Below are 18,092 nucleotides of genomic sequence, written 5' to 3' on the forward strand. Positions count from 1 at the left end.
CTTTATTAAATCTACAGAAAACTCCCAGCGACATCCAAATTTGTAATTTTTTCTTAGATCAATATCAAAGAATGGAAATATACTTTTTATTTATATCTTTATACAGTTATAAGAGGATAGCCATGTGTATTTAGTTTAATCAAGCAGGGCATACCTTTCAAATACCTTGTGCCACCCTTTGGCACTTCCTCCCACAACCTCTGTGAATTGGTTTCATGCTCAGAACTGGTAGTACAAGTTGCTGAAAACATCCATTATCATAAAAGCAGCTTGGTTGCTTAACAAATAGTCACCAATCAGACTAAAAAAGGATCTTGCCTAGAGAGACAGTTTTCCACTGTGCTTTAATCCAGTCCATCTGAGGGTGACGACCAAAAAAAAGTGGTTCCTCCTATTCCACTGCCTGTGCATATCTGCACTCTCCTTACACATTAGCTACCAAGGCACTGCATTTAAATAGCCTGACAATTTTAGTTTTCATTAGGTCAGAGCGCTATTTCAACTCACTGTAGATCTGCATGACCCTGAGTTGCAATACCTCATGTGCATCATGTGTTTTGGGAAGGAAAAGCTGGAACAGAATTGCCCATTGCAGTGTACACCAAAAAATACACTGGAATAAATATAGTGCAAAAAGTCTACCCACTATGTCTCATCGACATTAGTGCTATTTTTGTAATGAAGTAAAGTTTTGACAGGACAATAATGCTTCTTTATTACATAAGGGGGTGAAAGCCTGCAGCTGTATATTCTTCTTCATATTTACAATGTGTATAGTTTTTCTAACTCTTCTTTCTCATGTCACATATTAAAACATTTGTGAGTCATGTAAATTCTGTTTCTATAGGCTACAACCACAGCAACAACTATTCAAATGGAGACAGGCAGCACATTTTGAAAACAGCATAAACTAACTTCACTTGAATATTTTTATTACTTTTTTGTAATTCTTGCTGCTTAAAGAAAGAAGGTAGCACACGTGTGCTATTCACACAAATGAGTCAACTACTACTCAGAACAAAGAAAGACTATTCAGCAAGAAAAATTTACAATGATGTTCAGTGTTCTGAACAGCAAAAACCAGTTACTACTTAAAATCCCTTTTCTCCTGACTGCATCACCTATTTATATAAAGCCAGTACAACCGTCTTGCACACCTGCTATAGAATTGCAGAGGGATTTTACTAGTTAAAATGTAACAAGTAAAACCAGATTCAGAACAAAAATACTGATATTTTTAACTTAAATTTTAAAAGACTTTTTCAAAAAAATCCCACAACATGGATGAGTTTCTACATCTAGTTTTACCTTGTGGTGAAGGGTAGGATGGAGAAGAAAATAAATGCTTTATGCAGTATTACTGCTACTGCTAGGGAAGTATGGGTTGTTAAGCTATAACAGATTGGAATAACAGGACAGAAAATGAAATTTAACATGAAAACATGAAAATATGTCTTGAAAGAGGCAATTTATTTCTTTAGTAAAGAATATGAGAGGAAAAAACACCGCAGAGAAACATCAAAATAAGACTTCCTACAAGAGTTTGATCAAAGGGCACACTACAATTATTTAGGTCCAAATAAGTGCAATTTAAAGAAAAAGCCATTTCACCAAGTGCAACAGATCAGTATACAAAAAGATTCTTACCAGTATCTCTCATGAAAATAGCACATGCTGCTCTAAGAAAAACACTGCAAGTCTTTGGAGACAGACAAAACAAAATCTAAACAAACCATAAAAAGTAGCTTATCTGCCTCAGGAACTGATTTTTCAAATACTCTTGCAAAGAAGCATAACTGCCATTTAAGCAGCACATAACAAGGTAAATGAAACTGACTACAAATGATAAATTCTGTAACATAGTGATTATAATCAGCATAATGCTTGTCAGAAGTGAGACTTAATTTACACCATCTCTGTCAATGCAACCCGACATTACAAAGCAGTCTGGGTGAATTCCTGCAAACACTTGTAACCCCCCTAAAAAGAGCTGGGAATCTACTAATTGAATTAAGTTTCAAATTTAATGGAGGGGGGCAAGGTTAACCCTAAAAGGATGACAGAATTTAATGGTCTGAAGTAATACGTAACTCCACCAGTCTCTATAGAATAGTTCGTGCAAGATAAGGGGACTCAACCCAACTCTTGTTTACCTGAGTCAACTGATGGCACACATTATTTTGTCAGCATATTCATCAAAGGGAAAACAGAGTGAAAAATCAGGACAGACAGAAATTCTCAACAGTGTATCCTGCAGAGAGACCTAGTACATCCAGTCCTCCTATCAATTTTCTCAAGCATTTATTACTTCACTTGATTATTTGTTCCAGTCAGGAGAGCTGTAGCTTGCACTGCATGCCAGAGCAGGGCTGCAGACACTCCCTGGGCATGGTGGGTTTATGCTTCCTCCAAGCCACAAGGAAACCAGCAGCTCTGTTGTTTGAAATTTTGAAGCATGTTTGCCTATTTCTAGAGAACGTGAGTCATCAATAATTCTGGATTTGCCACTGCAGATTGATATGTTGCCCTGTGAAATTTCAAAAAGTCAAAAATCAAGCTTCAGTTGTTCCGCTGCAAACTTAAAGCAACGTAACTGACTGCATGTAACATTTCTGGTGAAAGCCATCAGATAGGGAATGTAGTATCATGTCATACAAAGAAAACAAGCTTGTGGTAATACATGTTGTGACTTTTCATATCAAGTTTGGCTTCCTCTCTTTCCATTCCTTTAACTGAACAACTTAGTTTCCTTCACTCTTAGAATCAGAAACTCAAGCACATTCCTCTACATGGAAAAGGGTGGGTTTCTGTCAAAAATAAGAATAATTAAAAAAAATAAATATATATATGTATGTCAGAGGTAGAAACAAACTTTGCAGACAGAAAATTACATTTGAAGCACGGACAGCATTTTTAACCAATTCATTTTCACCTGCTTGATAAAGCTTATCTGAAATGAAATATATCTAGAACAAAATCCTGTGATTTGTATCTCATCTGAAGGGATACAATGAACTTCTCTCTGAAGATCATCTTTAAGTTTGACCTTTAAGTTCAAAGCAGGCAAACATGAAACAGTCTAACTCAAAAAACATCAAAGACCTGATAGTATGAAATTATCTCACCCCTCTGCAATGTAATTGCTAGATTCTTCCACCATATGCATCCTTGTAAGAGAAATTTCTGCACACTCACTTGAAGTCAAGCAATGCAATAAATAGAAGCTTTAACAGAAACACGTCTCTTAAGTATCTAACTCTTAAAATGCAATTACCATTTTAACTGTTTGCATTTACTGAAAAAGTATCCCAAACATTCAACAGAACCTACATGTAGAAATACACAATGTTACATTCCAGCTAGGATGAAGTTTGATACACATGATGTTTCTCCCTGCACACAGTCTGCCTGACCTCTCCTAAATGCAAGCTGTCACTACGATTATGAGCTGAGAAGCCGAGGTGCAGATGGACCAGGATGGCTGCTTCAGAATTTGCCCAAGCATTCTCCAAAGCCAGCAGAGCTGAACAATAATCATGGAATACAGGAGCTCAGGTCCATATGAAGGCCTCTAATCTTAGGCATCTTACTCTTCACCTGTGTCCTGCTTCAAGAGGTTATGCTCTCATGACAGCATGAAAAACAGAAGTAGCAAAATAGTAACAGAAGTAGCAAAAACAATGAATTTAAGTCACAAAGTCAGTTTCTTAATTTCTCTTCAGCACAAATACCCTCATATTTTAATGACAATATAACAGTTGTATACATAGAGTGCTGTAGTTACATAAACTCACAGAAACTCAAAAGAAACAAAAACTATTTTTACTTACATATTTGGGTTCTTTGTGAATCAAAATTTTAAGGCCTAACCAAACCTAACTTGGAAAGATAAGCTAAAGTATATTCTGCAACAGTCGAGCTCTCCTTGTATTATACAAGCATTCTGTTCCTCCTGCTTCAGATATAACACAGCTTTTTACACCTACATGCAAATTTTAATTCTAGAATGAGTGTATCTTCAGTTTATGATGCCATTTCCAGAACATCAGTATTTTCAATCATCATTTCATGTCATAAGTCAGGGATTTGTATGCAGTAGCTCCAGTCCATTTAATTAAGAAGAAATTTTTTTCTTTGTAGCTAACCATGCATTTTCATACATAAATTAAAAAAAGGATACAGTTTTGAACTTTTGTACTACCCAGCTCAAAAGCTATTTCACCATAAAGTGCAGACATAGTAGAAAAATAAATTTCAAACAAGAGGAATGAAGGCATCTAATAAAGTTTGATGGACAATGAATGTTTCATGAAACACATAAGCAAATCAGTGTCCAAAGATGCAAACAAAAACAAATCAACCCTATACCAGATTTTTAAATAAAGTTCATGAGAGCTTTTAGAACTGGGGAACAAACCCAGAAATTAAATCTAAAAATATGTGACTGTATCGGACAGAAAGATACAAGAACAGCAAGTTTTTCTTAAACCCTTGATATCCAGTCTTCATTTTGATTCCAGGAATGGCCAATAGCATATGCTCAAGAAAATGCAGATTACAAAAGCAGGGCAGGAATGCTGCAGTAGTTTCCTCCTACCAGTATTTAGCCATCTGTGGCTTACACTCTTCCTGTGCAGAGACTGTTCCTCCAGGTTTGACAACCCTTGTTAAATTTTCACTTAATCATTTTTTAAATAATTTTAACTTTTGGGATGAATGCAATTACAAGCTGCAGGAAAGAATTTTTTTTTGCTTTACTTAGATAAGCTGGATTCTTTGCAAGACCTCTGTATCTGCATTATGAGAAATTACAATTAATTACTCTCTCTTCATGTCTATGCCATTTACAATTTTAAAAACTTCCTTTACTTCCATCTCTCATTTTTTTCCCTTCAGGGAACAAGAAGCACAGTCTGCTTTATAACCTCTGCAAGACATTCCACACTTTCAATCATCTTTGCTGACTTCTGCATCAAGAAGGCAGCAGAGAGCAAAACTGCACACGGAACATGTGGTATCTTTACAAACCAGCCTAACAGTTTCATTTTTTTCTCTCTGTTGTTTTAATATTTGTCTTTTTGACAAAGGAATCAATATTTTGATGGAATCAGTCACAGTAATTCAATGCCACGCACTCTCTTGAAGGATATAAGTCCTATTTAGAGCCCATGTTTGTGCACCCAGTTTCGACCAGTCTCCTCCTCCATATAGGTCACTTTGCATTTAGCAGCACCCAAACAGTGCCCTTTGATCAAGGATTGGGTCAGAACAGCACAACTGCTGCCTTTGGCAGGTTGTTTTCACACTGTTAGGTGTTTTCCTTAACTAACTTTTGTAACCTCACCACTCACCCCCAAACACCACAAACCCCTACAGAACTGAAATACCTCTTTGTAGGGAAAACAGGTTATGTAATCCTTGAGAGCTCAGAACCTTCAGGAACCTTGGGTGAGCAACCTGGTTGAGGCTCACTGTTACACTGTACTAGCTCACACTTATCTATACACTCAATGACTCTGCCCTGCAGATCTGGGATGGTAGGTTTCCCCTCAGAAAAGTCCACACTGATTCTTCCCCACCACAGCACACACATCCCTTCTGTTCTCCATATGCTTTATTTCTTTACTACAGTTCAGACTTGCCTGGCTGAAGCTCTCAAGATTTCTTCATCCCTCATATCCTTGGTGCCTTTAAAAAAAAAAAAAAGGCCCACCAACCACTGGTTCTAGTTACATTTAGCACCTCCCATTCCTTTGTTAGCAATTAATTAAATTTAAATCTTACATTAATTAAATTTAAATCTTACATTAAATCTCTATTAAACCATCTGGCAATTTCAGATTTGTGGCCCTTTAAAAACTCCTAATGCTAGCAAGTTAATAGGAGCTTTCGTTTAGACTTAAAATTGAGATTTTTTTTTTTCCCCAAGTAATTCAATTTAATTCTTCTATAGAAAACTTCCTCAGCTTCCACAAACACCAAAAAAATCTTCTTCAGTACATTATATTCCCCAAATAATTTTGTAATACTGTTATCACTTACAAGCAATATGGATATGGGTGTGTTTTCTTTGCTATTAGCTCATACCAGCTTTATCACAAAGCTTTGAGGAGCTTTTATCAATTGCTGATATGCACTAACTGTTAACAAAACGCCTGACAAACAATCAGCTCTAAGCATTTTGCTCCCCTTTCTAATCCCTCAATCTTGTGTTAGTGTTTTTGACATAAAAAACCATGGTCTTTGATGAGTTTTTTCATGACTGCTATAAAGCTGATTTTGATACTATGATTGAGCATACAGTAATGGCATTGCTCACTTTTACAGGTGAGCTCTTCAGCTGCTACATCTTAAACCAGTTCCTGGGTACTACTGAAGAAGGACACGAGAGCTGCTCGGTGCATCTTAACTCAGTGTTACCTGTCAATGCAGTTGAATTTATTTACCCACCATAACTAAGCTTTCTGTCAAGTACAGCAAATGAAACATTCCTACCTTCATAATTAATGCTATGGAATTAAGAATTTTCCAAAAATGATCCCTTCACATTCCTGGCCTAAGACAGCAGCCTCATTTTAAAACAACTGTTACTTTTTCAGCTGACTATTTTTAAAGACTTCTGGCATTTACACATAAGCGTATATATTCCTTTTTGATAGAATTACCTATTGATGAAACTATTTCTTGAGACTTCTGTTATTTTCTACTGCGCTCTATTTGACATTTGCTTGGATGGTGACAAATGAAGACTGAAATAAATGTTTTATTAATGCTCTGTATTTATTCTGGCAAAGACAGGCTGCTGCTGCAGAACAAGACTGTCATTATGTTTCTCAATCTTGTTTCTGGATCATTTGGCAGTATGAATAAAAGCTACATGTCCCCTCTTCACACAGCCCACCTCTTCAGTACTTTGTCATGTAACATGATCCTTTGAACATTCCTTTTTCTTTAATTTTTTTTTTCAGCAGTAAGCACCCATGCAAAGCAGTGATAATACATCCTTATTCCATACTTTTTTCAAGTATAGCCAGCTACTACAAACTACTGTTGTACACAAGTTTCACAGATTACCCAAGGTAATAAAAGTAATTACACCTCTGCTGTGCCCTCCATAAACATAAGTATACAACATATTAAATAGTTGTAATATACACACAGAACAGACTCATGGAATAAAAGAAATCCTGGAATAAAATTATTATTATAAGGCAGTCACGTAAGCATCTTCATCTCAAAACAGGTATTTATTTTGACTGCAAGAATATTTTTAAAATAAAATCCAGATTTAAAGCTGATCAAACTATGGGTAGTAACCCTTCCTACATCCTGCAAAAAGGGAAGATTCAGGCTTTTTAATTATCCTCCTGACAACACGGACAATCATTTCCTGTAACATTTTCAATATGTATGAGGTCTGTTTCTCTTCTGTGAAATGACCAGAACCACGATTTGTTGAAAACAAGATACAACCAATGACAGTAAGGTCTTGTGCAGTGTCAAGGTTTATGAATCAAATAAAAAGATTCCTTCATAATATGGGGAAAATCTACATTTTATTTTTATCCTTGCTGTAGATATTTGATATTTGCAATTATTTTTTCCCCTTTTGGAAATGGATAGTTTAAACTGTAATTTAAAAGTTGAAGATTACTAACCTTTATTTCAGACTTAAATAGACGCTAATTTTAAGTTCATGATATCAAAATAAATTGCAACCAAAAAAAACCCCAAAACAAACACCCAATATATTCCCATTAAGTAGCCTGCTCACTACAGTAACTTCAAAAGTAACAAAACACATGACACTGTAAGACTCTTATTCATTTCAGACACTAAAAGGTCACATGGAAGTCTATACATGAATTATACTACTGGTAACCTTCTAATTAAAAGAGCACTAAACCATTTCCCTCCTACAGTAGCTCTAAATTATAAGAAAATCATTATCTTTTCCAGCTACAACATCATGGCCAGAAGACTACAATTTAACGATTGTTAATATAACTCATAGTTATATTTGATGGAGGAAACCAAAAAGGATAACAGTAAAGTATGGACTTCAGTTTATTTTTATGTCTGTGGTATGCCTCACAAAAAGGTTACAACCATATCAAGTTGGTAATTTTCACCCAAGCAAAAACTTGAACTTGTATTAGAAAGCTCAAACTTTAAATCAGAAGTCCTGACATGAGCGCTTTTAAGCAAAGCATTCAAGGTGACCATACTGTTACTGAAGTCCTGATTTCTTCATTAAGTGCTGATATAGGAAGCAGGTCAGACTAGGATATTTAAATAACACAAGAAATGAGAAGAGTATTATTGAAAGCTCCAGTGTGACTGCCTTCAGTACAGCACGTATACATTAATTATTAATACAATGAAATCTTAATTTTCCATGTTCTTTACATTTATTTACAACTTATTTTTCATCCAGTAATGTTTTTTAGAAGTTCAGACTGCATAAATTAAGACAATTACTCATATGACAACTATTCTTTCCTCAAGATGCCGGTAAGGCAGCAAGTGGAAGGCTACACAGTATTATTAACTCTACTCAAGTATAATTAACACTAACTCATGTTGCCAACCATGCTAAAAGAAAGTACTTCTTTTACCACTGCTTACCAAACTCTGAAGAATTTCAGGCATTCAGTTCCATATTTACTGGATCCACCACATCCATAGTTCTAAATACAGTATTATGAAAAAATGTATTTGCATTGACTACACAAATTCTTTTTATTTAACAATATAGTTAAATTTATAGTTGTTTAACCACATATCCTAAAGTGCTCCTAAAGAGCAAGTAGGAAAGGCACAAGATCAATGAAGGAGAAAGTAATTACTGTTAAATAAAAACTGTTACAAACTACAGCAGTCAATCAAAGAAATTGCCACCTGCCTCAGCTCATCACTGAAAGGCCCGGAGAGCAATCAAGCAGACAGCAGCTTCAGCTTTCGTGTGATAGGAAGGTGAACAAGGAAAGAATGGTCCAAGAGCTGCCTTTCCTTCAATATAAAAGGATGTTAATAATTTGAACATGGATTTTGTTCTGAGCAAGACTCAGGGATGGAGGTCAAATTTAGGTGCAGAGAGGAAGAGAAAAGGAGCTAAGATACAACCTGAAACTTCTCCAAGCATCACTAACTACTACAGAATATATATTCCACAGTGTTAGGTACAATTTTAAAGAAGCAAACGTTATCTTTACAGCAAAATTTCTAAGCTTTTAACATCTATTTATATGCATAATCAGACAAAATCAGGTTTCGTGTCTTAAATCACAAGTGAAAACATCCAAGTGTCTCATTTTGATGCCAGTGAAAAAAATTTTAATCAAACTTCTCAGACACTTAGTTTTGGTCCAGCTTTCAAACTTCCACGCAAACACAGCTACTCTGTTCTAGCAATTTGATTTAAGGTTATAAAGCTCTGTCTCCATTTCAGAATAATGGAAACAAAGGTTAATTTATTCCTATCCACTTTCCTACACCCCATGTAAGACCCATGCCAGCTATTTTGCACACATCACAGTTCATCAGCCAAATTAAGCAAGTCAAATTAAGACTCTGCCTTTTTCAGCTTTCCTGAGTTGCAGAAATAACTCTGTGACTTTATGTTGGCTGCTGCACTCTCAGTCCAGGTAAGAGTAGCACCCAGACAGACCTTTACAGACACTGTAAACACCTGCAAGGTCACTTCCCAGGCATGCAGCAGTGTGTCAGTTTTACACACAACAGAACCACACCTTTGCAAAAAATACCTTCACTTGGAAGGGCATTCACCTTATTCTTACAACCTGCATTAAAAGTACACTGCTCTGTGCAAGTACATCTGCGTCACTTCGTTGAAACACAGTTTGAAAACTAAAATGTGATGGGAAGCCACCAAAGAAATCATACCAGTGGCACACTTATTTTTAATTCACAGATTTGAAACTCTGAAAGTCTACCTCATACTATTCAAGTGGACAGCTTAGACTATAGTACAAAATGCTGCCTAATATCTTCAGTAAACCTCAACAGTTTTATCACAATTTCAAAGTCTAAAAATATCTCCTCTCTCATTTCTCTCAAACTGCAAAGCTGCACACTGCAATGTTGAAGGATGTTGGTCATTCAAACCAACTGCAGTGCAAATTGACACCTGGGGGTGACTTCAAGTGAAATAAAAAAAACAAAAAGGAGTGAAACACTCTTGGATCCAGCACTGGCTAAAATATCTTCACGTAAAATATTTACAAACCTAATTACACATTTATTTTTAACTGAAAAGTAAGAATAACATTACAAACCCTGTTGAAATTATTAGAACAGCAAGTGCTAAAGGCAGTATGTGCAGAACTGCTGTTATTAATGGATCATTTTCTTGAAATTTATCTCCCTCTGTGTTTGAGTAGACAAAAAAAAGAGGGCTTGAATAAACCCATTTATCTCAAGTGCAAGTAACTTCAATTCTCTTTAAAATCTAATTTTTCTAACATAAGAAATACATGAAATGAAAAAACCTGAAGAGCACTGAATAGCAGACATAAACCATTTGAACAAAAACAAGTAATAAACAGCACAACATCACTAACTATGCAATCTTGTACCACATGAGTATATATTATAGAGTACCAGAAACAGAGGGACAGAAAAAAAAAAATCAAACCTTCTGAAAGTCATAAAAAAAACCAAAAAGAGAAGTCCAAAGCAATCATGCCCTAAATGTTTTATTAAAAGATACCTTTGGTTTTGGGAAAAAATGTAGCTATACCATTAAACTGTTTATACAATTCTAAAATAAAAAGCATGGACTTAAGACAAAAAAACCCATGCATGACAAAAGTTGTATAAGGCACAGAGTTACTACAACCTCCACATTCCCTATCCCAGCTTTTAAGCTGTTCTTGACCACAGTATCATAAAAAGAGCTCAGCTTCCTCAAGACTTCAAATTATTTTACAAGTTCATGCCTCCCAACTAAAATCTCAATCTACTAATACATTTAAAATTTCAAATTAAAGAAAACCAGCAAACATCACCAAATCCAGAAACCCCTGAAGAAACCCAAGCAAAATCTCCAACACCAAGAAAAATACCTAAAAGCTAAGACCAAGGGTAGACTAGAAAGAAGCAACATGAAAAACAGGGTGGGGAAAAATACCAAACCAAATTAACCAACCAAAAATCACAAAATAACCCCTCACACCAAAATCCGTTAGTGTTTATCAATGGAAATTAAATGTTATCAACCATTTTTCTACCAGTTTGGCAATTTTTACTTCTAATCATTTGAAATTAAGAACAGAAGAACATAAGAGTTACAGAAGACTAATAAGTGGTGAAAATGCCTTATAATCTACCCTCAAACTTTAAAACTGGTAGATAACCTGGCTTTTCTGAAAACTATTTAAAAATCTTTCTCAGAACCTTGCTGACTGCCAGTTTTGTTCTCTCTAACATATGTATCAGTCACTCCACTACTTTGCCTGGGATCAACATTAAGCCAATACATCAGTAATTACCTAGGTCATCCTGGTAGCCATGCTGGCACAGCAGCAGATGTCTTCCAGTCCTTTGGAATTCTCTCAGTGCCCAAGATTGATTAGAAATCAATAAGAGAATTGGGCCAGGTATTTCAAACTCTTGGGGCTTGACAGACATATTTTTAGTGTCTCTCTATATTTATACTGAAATGGAAAGCATCATATAACAAGTATCATCTACCTTATCCCTCGAAACAGATTTTTTTTAACACTCCCCTGCATTCCATTACAGTATCTATAAATTATGAGCTGGGTGGTAGTGTTTGGTAGGTTTGGGGTTTTGCGTTTTCTACTTCATTTCTGGTTACCACATTAAGTGCTTTTCATAGAAACACCAGTTACTATTTGTTCAATTATTGTTGTACAATATTATCTCTCTATAAAATCCCACAGAAGCATTTTATGTTCTCCCCGGTTGTTTGGAGACCTCTTGTATGTGATTTTTCTTAAAGGTCTGTTTTGCCTAGGTATAACTTATAGTTTCTTCTACTACTTACAGGAAAGAACTACAGGTTAAATGAACTATGCACAGAATATTTCTTGGTCTGTATGCATCTGACTAGCACAGCTACTACACATTATTTCTGTCTTTTAAACACACACAGTAAAGTTCTGCCTCCTTTACAGATAAAAATTATCACACTTCTTACTCAGCTGTATTTCCACGATATCTCCCTCCTTCCTTGAAATCTGCAGAGCTGTTTCCCAAGTCCCTTCAGCCTATAAAGCTCAACTAACAGTAGCTGTCTTTCATGGACCAGAATATTTTCTCCCTGCAAACCATCACACACATCACACAGGAAAGCTTTCCAGCTGGATACAGAAAACCCAAAACTCTTCTCCCCTGCCTATTCCAGTCACTGATCTACCACTAGTTGTTGCAGAATAGAGTAAGAGTGATGGATAAGTTTGCAGGTCTTGCTTCCTAAGCTCCTGGCATTTAAAGTACAAACTAATCAGCAACCTGACAGAAGTATCAACACTGATAAAACCCCCAAACTGACAGCTAGGTGCCCCCCCAAGAAAGGAAAGCCTTACTCATCTTTGTAAGCCCATGATTAGATGTTTGCCAAGAACAGGAGAGACTGACTAGAACACCAATGGTTGATGCCTCCCTCATTATAAACACCCATCAACACCAAAATCCTTCCTGACAACTGCACAAGTTTACACATTTAGAAAATCTTATCAAAATGCTATCTCAATACTGATTGCTTTCTGAAGGATTCTAGAAAAAGTCGGGAATGTACAACTGATGTCAACAGTATTTTTTTAATTTGTATATGAAGAAGACATAAGAACAGACACAGTTGTCATCCTGAATGAATGACACAGTGGTTAGCTGGAAACAAGAACTAAGAGAACAAAGGAAAATATTACAATCACAACAGTTATACACTTGAAAAGGGTACAGGAAGAAAAATCAAGTACACCAAATCCCTGCAAGACAGTAAAGATAGTTCTTACAAGAAACAGATGCATTCTGGTCACAAGGCAACAACTTCTCATTTTAAGCTTCAAAATTCTAATTAAGGCTCTAAAATATGCAGCAGAATACAAGCATTTAAAAGCTGTCCTGTGTCACAAAGATACATTGAAGTCTTTCAAGATTAAATTTTAAAAGATAGTGAAAAATCAATGTTCAAACTTTCAAAATATTAAAAGTCTTTAACTGAACAGGTATTTTAGGATAAAGTCAAAGTTACCTAAAAAAAATTACCATTTTTAACTTCCAAGACAAAACCCAAGCATTTGATATTCATTTTCCATTAACATTTTTCTGACCTAGATACAATCCACCATGTTTTCTAGAAAAGTATTTTACGTATATCCTGCCAACCACCCCTTTCTAAAAAGAGATTAAATCTCATCAGCACTGTCATTCTGCACGGCCAAGATCTGATTGCATCTGAAACAACAGAATAGCAAAACACACACAACTTTCCTTATATTAGCCTTATATTTCCTTATATTAGCCCCATAAACTACATAAACAGCACCTTACATATCAAATGCTGAAGACAACCTGGAAAACAGTTTATAGGGCCAACCAAACCATACTGTTACCAAGCCAAGTTTTAAATCTTTGCTAAAGTAGATCTTAACCACACTGAAAGCCTGCTAGTTAAAGTCCAAGCTCAGTAAAGCAAGCAAAAGGAGGGAAGGGCAGCTGCAATCTTCAGGGGTTTTGGTTTTAAAAAAAAAACACATATATCTTGGTTTCTACTAGCATGAAATCTCCATTTATCCTCCTTGCTGACAAACAAGTGTTTCAGAAGGACAATTACAACCAGAAAAACATTTTTATTGACAACAGTGACTTGTAGATTGTGAAAATAAAAGCCTATAGCACATGAAGACAACACACAATATTGCAAAACCGATGTCTTTTGTATCCAGCAAAGAAAAAACTTCAAAAATTCTGACCTTCAGTATCTAAAAAAGGACAACTAGTTTTCATGAAAAATAGAAGGCAGCCTACCAAAACCAGCACTATCCAAAATACAGACAGGAATTTAGCTCATCTACAACTTCTCCAGTAAAATTAATTTCAGTGCAGTAAGACAATTATGGTCTTCAAAACGCATTTTTAACTGTTCATTATAATATAGGAAGGTATTTTCCAATGCACCCAGAGTTTCCAACACATACACAATATCTATTAACCACACTCATTCTCATGTATCACGATTGCTTGATTACGCAAAGGACACAAAATGAAACTAGGAAAGGTAAAAAGGGAGACAGAAAAACTTAAATAGGTGAGAGGTCATTTGCAGACCTGCACAGATAAACCTTCACACCTCTAGGTTAGTTCTACTCCAAGAATTACCTGTTTCCAGAGAAACTAAGTGCCTAACTATAGCCCACTGCTACATCATCCTACACACACACACAAAGGCAGCACAAACTAAACACAGGTGCTACTTTCACACTGCAAGAGACCACTACATCATTCAGCAGGATCCTTGCATGGCAGACTAAAATAATGATACAAGGAGCACTAAAGAATCTTTTACAACTAAGTTTTGCCCCTCTTCAGTTGGTAGCTCCAGAACTCCAGGCAGCATATGCATACTTTTCTTTAAAGTACGTACTAGGGACATATCCATATCATTTCATATCACTTGTGGCTTAGAGTTTGATGGAAGAGTTGTTTGACTCCTGATTTGCAGTTGAACTAGCAGACTTTATGCAAGCAGGGCATTCTGCTTTGCCCAGCTTAGTGCCCTGAAACCACCTTTTCAGGCAGACAAATACATGCTCCAGATTTTGACACCAAGCACTAACAGGTTTTTGTTCAGTCTATTAAAAATTTAATGTTCAGACGAGGATTTTTTTCCCCCCCAAGACCTTTCATTGTTTATGCAAACACAGTATTTTTACAGTAAGGTTTCCTAGACTGTAGCATGGCTGAAAAGCAATACAGAAACAGCAGTGGAGGTAACTCACTGGAAAAGGAGTTTCTAAATCCAATAATCCTTCTGACAGCTTGCTGCCTTATGCCTTCTGCAAGTGGACAATTTCAAGGATAAACTCATTCCTTACACAGATTAAGAGTTGTTGCTATGGAAGTAAACAATACAAAGCTCTAAATTAACTGTACTTCATTAGCTGACTAAAGAAATCTTATGTTTTCCACAAAGAGAGAAAACCTCTCAGAAAGGACAAAGTTAAATTAAACTCAACTGTCCTGTATAAACCCAGACACAACCTGGCGAATCATCAAATACAGGATGCTACAAATATCAGGCTTAATTTCATCCCTCTTAAAAAGCTAAAGAACATCTATAATTCATGTGGTGTTACTTAATTAATATTTTGCTTTCTTATCTTCTAATCACCGGAAAAAATGGTCATACTAGAAGGATCTCATCTTAACACCTGTTCAGAGGTCAAACTGCCACAGTCTGGAATGCTGCAAGGTTTTTCTCCCTAAGACTCACAAATTAAAAATAGATGATGTATAATCTTAATGGAATGCAACACATTTATAAGAAAATATATGAGGATTAAAAATTACAAAGGGAGGGCATTAAAGATTCTTAAAATACTGCTTGTTAAATTCCAACTAAAAAGCAGAGCTACTGTTAAGTTTGCCTGTTGTACAGGGATACAGTATTTCTGATAATTTTTATCAAACACTTCAATAACAGATCATTTTATAGAAATAATATAAAACAATGTAAATAGTGGCTTTAGAGAATGAAATAAAAAAGCCTGAATTAGTAACAACTACTAGTTAGAATATCTGACTTATTATTACCAGTAAATAAAAAGCAACATTTTACTGGTGTAATGCAGCTGGAAAAAAAGGTCTTAATGGAGCACACAGATAACTTCAGTGTAGACTATTCAAATAGTCACACTGAAAAAAAAAAAAGACTTTGATTTGGAAGATATGGATTTGGAGGTATGGAACTACTGCCATGATTTTTAAAAGCTACTTTGTATTTAACTACCATTCTAAAAATCCAATAAAACCATAAAATTAGACTTTGCCAGACTTAGCATCAAATTGAATACAATTCCAAATTACAATTTTACTAATGTTTATCATTAATGTTGCTGCCCTTCAAAATAAAGCAGTAAGAAGTCCATATCCCCTGCTTAAGATGGCAAAGAAGCATCCAGCTGTAGCCTCAACAGATGAGGAGTTAAAGGGACAGAGCACAACACATGCATCCTATTTCAAATACTGCTACAACAACCACAGCTCAGCTTTAACAGCCAATTGGACTGTATGTGAAATATGGAGGATATGTACTTTTCTCCAAAAATTTTTTACAGCTAGACACGAGCACTACTCTGCTCAGGAGTTACATATTGCCACTTCTGATCACACACAAAACCAGCAAAAGGACCATGCTAAATTTACAATCACCAACTGTATTCTGTTGTGCTGTAACCAAAAGAAGTTTCAATAAGCCTCCATAGTAGTTAACATCATGTATGATATTTTTCAAGTTCATGAAGCCTCTGTATATACTTAAGGTAGTACACACAACCTTCCATTTTTTCTTTCCTGCCTTAATGGTTTTCATACCCACATCACAGTGTTTTCCTATTTAAGCCCCAATCAGATCTACAGGACAAGGATTCAATGAAGCTGTAGGATAGAAACCACTGGGATGTGTGCTTGAGGGTCTCCTCAAATAAATCAGTTTTCATGACACAAGAGGCAGACTGTGCAGTCTAGAGGGCTTGCTTTATAATCTGCAGAACACAATGGAGACAAGCTTCAAGGGATCTGGATGATACTTAAGATAGATCAGACTACTGAAATAAAGTATGGCAGAAACACAAGATTAATACCAGTGTCTAATTCTATGGATGACATACAGACTGGATAGTAATTCAGTTTAACAATAAAAAAAACATTTATCTGTTTTATTTCTAACTGGAATGCGCAGTCTAAAGTCAACAGAAGGGCCAAAGGGTTATAAATTTAATCTCATCTGCATAAATAATAAGATTATTGTTAACCACTCTAGTGATATATGAAAAATGTAATAAAAAAACTGTTTCTCATTGATTTTAATTAAGAAGAAATAAATAGCTGAAGTATAGTTATTTCTGCCCCTCCCTTTGTCAGGATCTTCCACAGACAAAGAAATCAAGAAAAGAATGGGGTTTTTTAATTAAAAAAAAGTAAGCACTAACATACAAATTATTAGAATGACAAGAGAACAACTTCAAATTACTTATACTTATTTTTAAAACAAGCAAGCTTTAATTTAACGTTATCTCATCAAACAAATCCATTTAATCAGACATTACTGTACAAAATCAAGATAATTTTCTCCAAAGCAGAAATAATTACACTAGAAAGGGAGGGACATAATCCATTTACGTATTACTTAAATGAAACAGGTTTTTTCTCTAGAAGTCTTTCAGGAAGTATGTCAGTATTTTGCCACACAGGGTCAAGGCCCGCCTGTACTCATCATGCCAGAATGGTGAAGCCCAAGTTGTCCTTTTGAGCTGCCTGTAATTGGATGCCTACATGTGCTTTGTACTACCCAGCACCGGTACTTCCCTCACGCTTCCAGGCGAGGCGGCGCTGACACAGCTGCACTACAAACCCAACACCCCTCCTTCGGCCCGAAGAAGTCAACGTTCCCACATCCTAGGAATCCAACAACACGGGGGTTGGACTAGATGATCTCCAGAGGTCCCTTCCAACGCTAACAACTCTGTGCTTCTGTTATCATCCATGGCCGCTCCAGCTGCGCTATGCATGAAGGAAGCTCTCTTCCGCATCAGCTGTTCCTCCACCAGGAACGACTCGCCTAAGGCTGTCCCTCGCACATCTCCCGGACCATCCTCTCCCTTCTCCAGCTCTCCTCCCGGCTCCGAAGAGCCAGCTCCAGACACGGCCCGGTGTCATTGTCTCTCGCTCTCCGCCACCCCCTCTTCCTCACCCGTCCCTCCGCCCTCACCGCTGCCTGTCACCTGCTCCCTCCCCGCCGGCCGTCTGCTTCCAGGTCAGCTCAGCTCAGCTCCGTGTCTGCCTATTCATCCTGCGAGCGGGGAGGAGGAGGAGGAGGGGAGGAG

The 18,092-nt window shown here is 36.4% G+C and overlaps 1 protein-coding gene across 3 annotated transcripts in view; it reads right to left on the minus strand.

The window, feature by feature from the left end:
* The window catches only part of ARFGEF1 (ADP ribosylation factor guanine nucleotide exchange factor 1), an 84,281-nt gene that overhangs the window by 65,168 nt on the left and 1,021 nt on the right, over positions 1–18,092 (minus strand). The window lies entirely within an intron of this gene.

Source organism: Passer domesticus, chromosome 1 (genome assembly GCF_036417665.1).
Source record: "Passer domesticus isolate bPasDom1 chromosome 1, bPasDom1.hap1, whole genome shotgun sequence".
Taxonomy (NCBI): Eukaryota; Metazoa; Chordata; class Aves; order Passeriformes; family Passeridae; genus Passer; species Passer domesticus.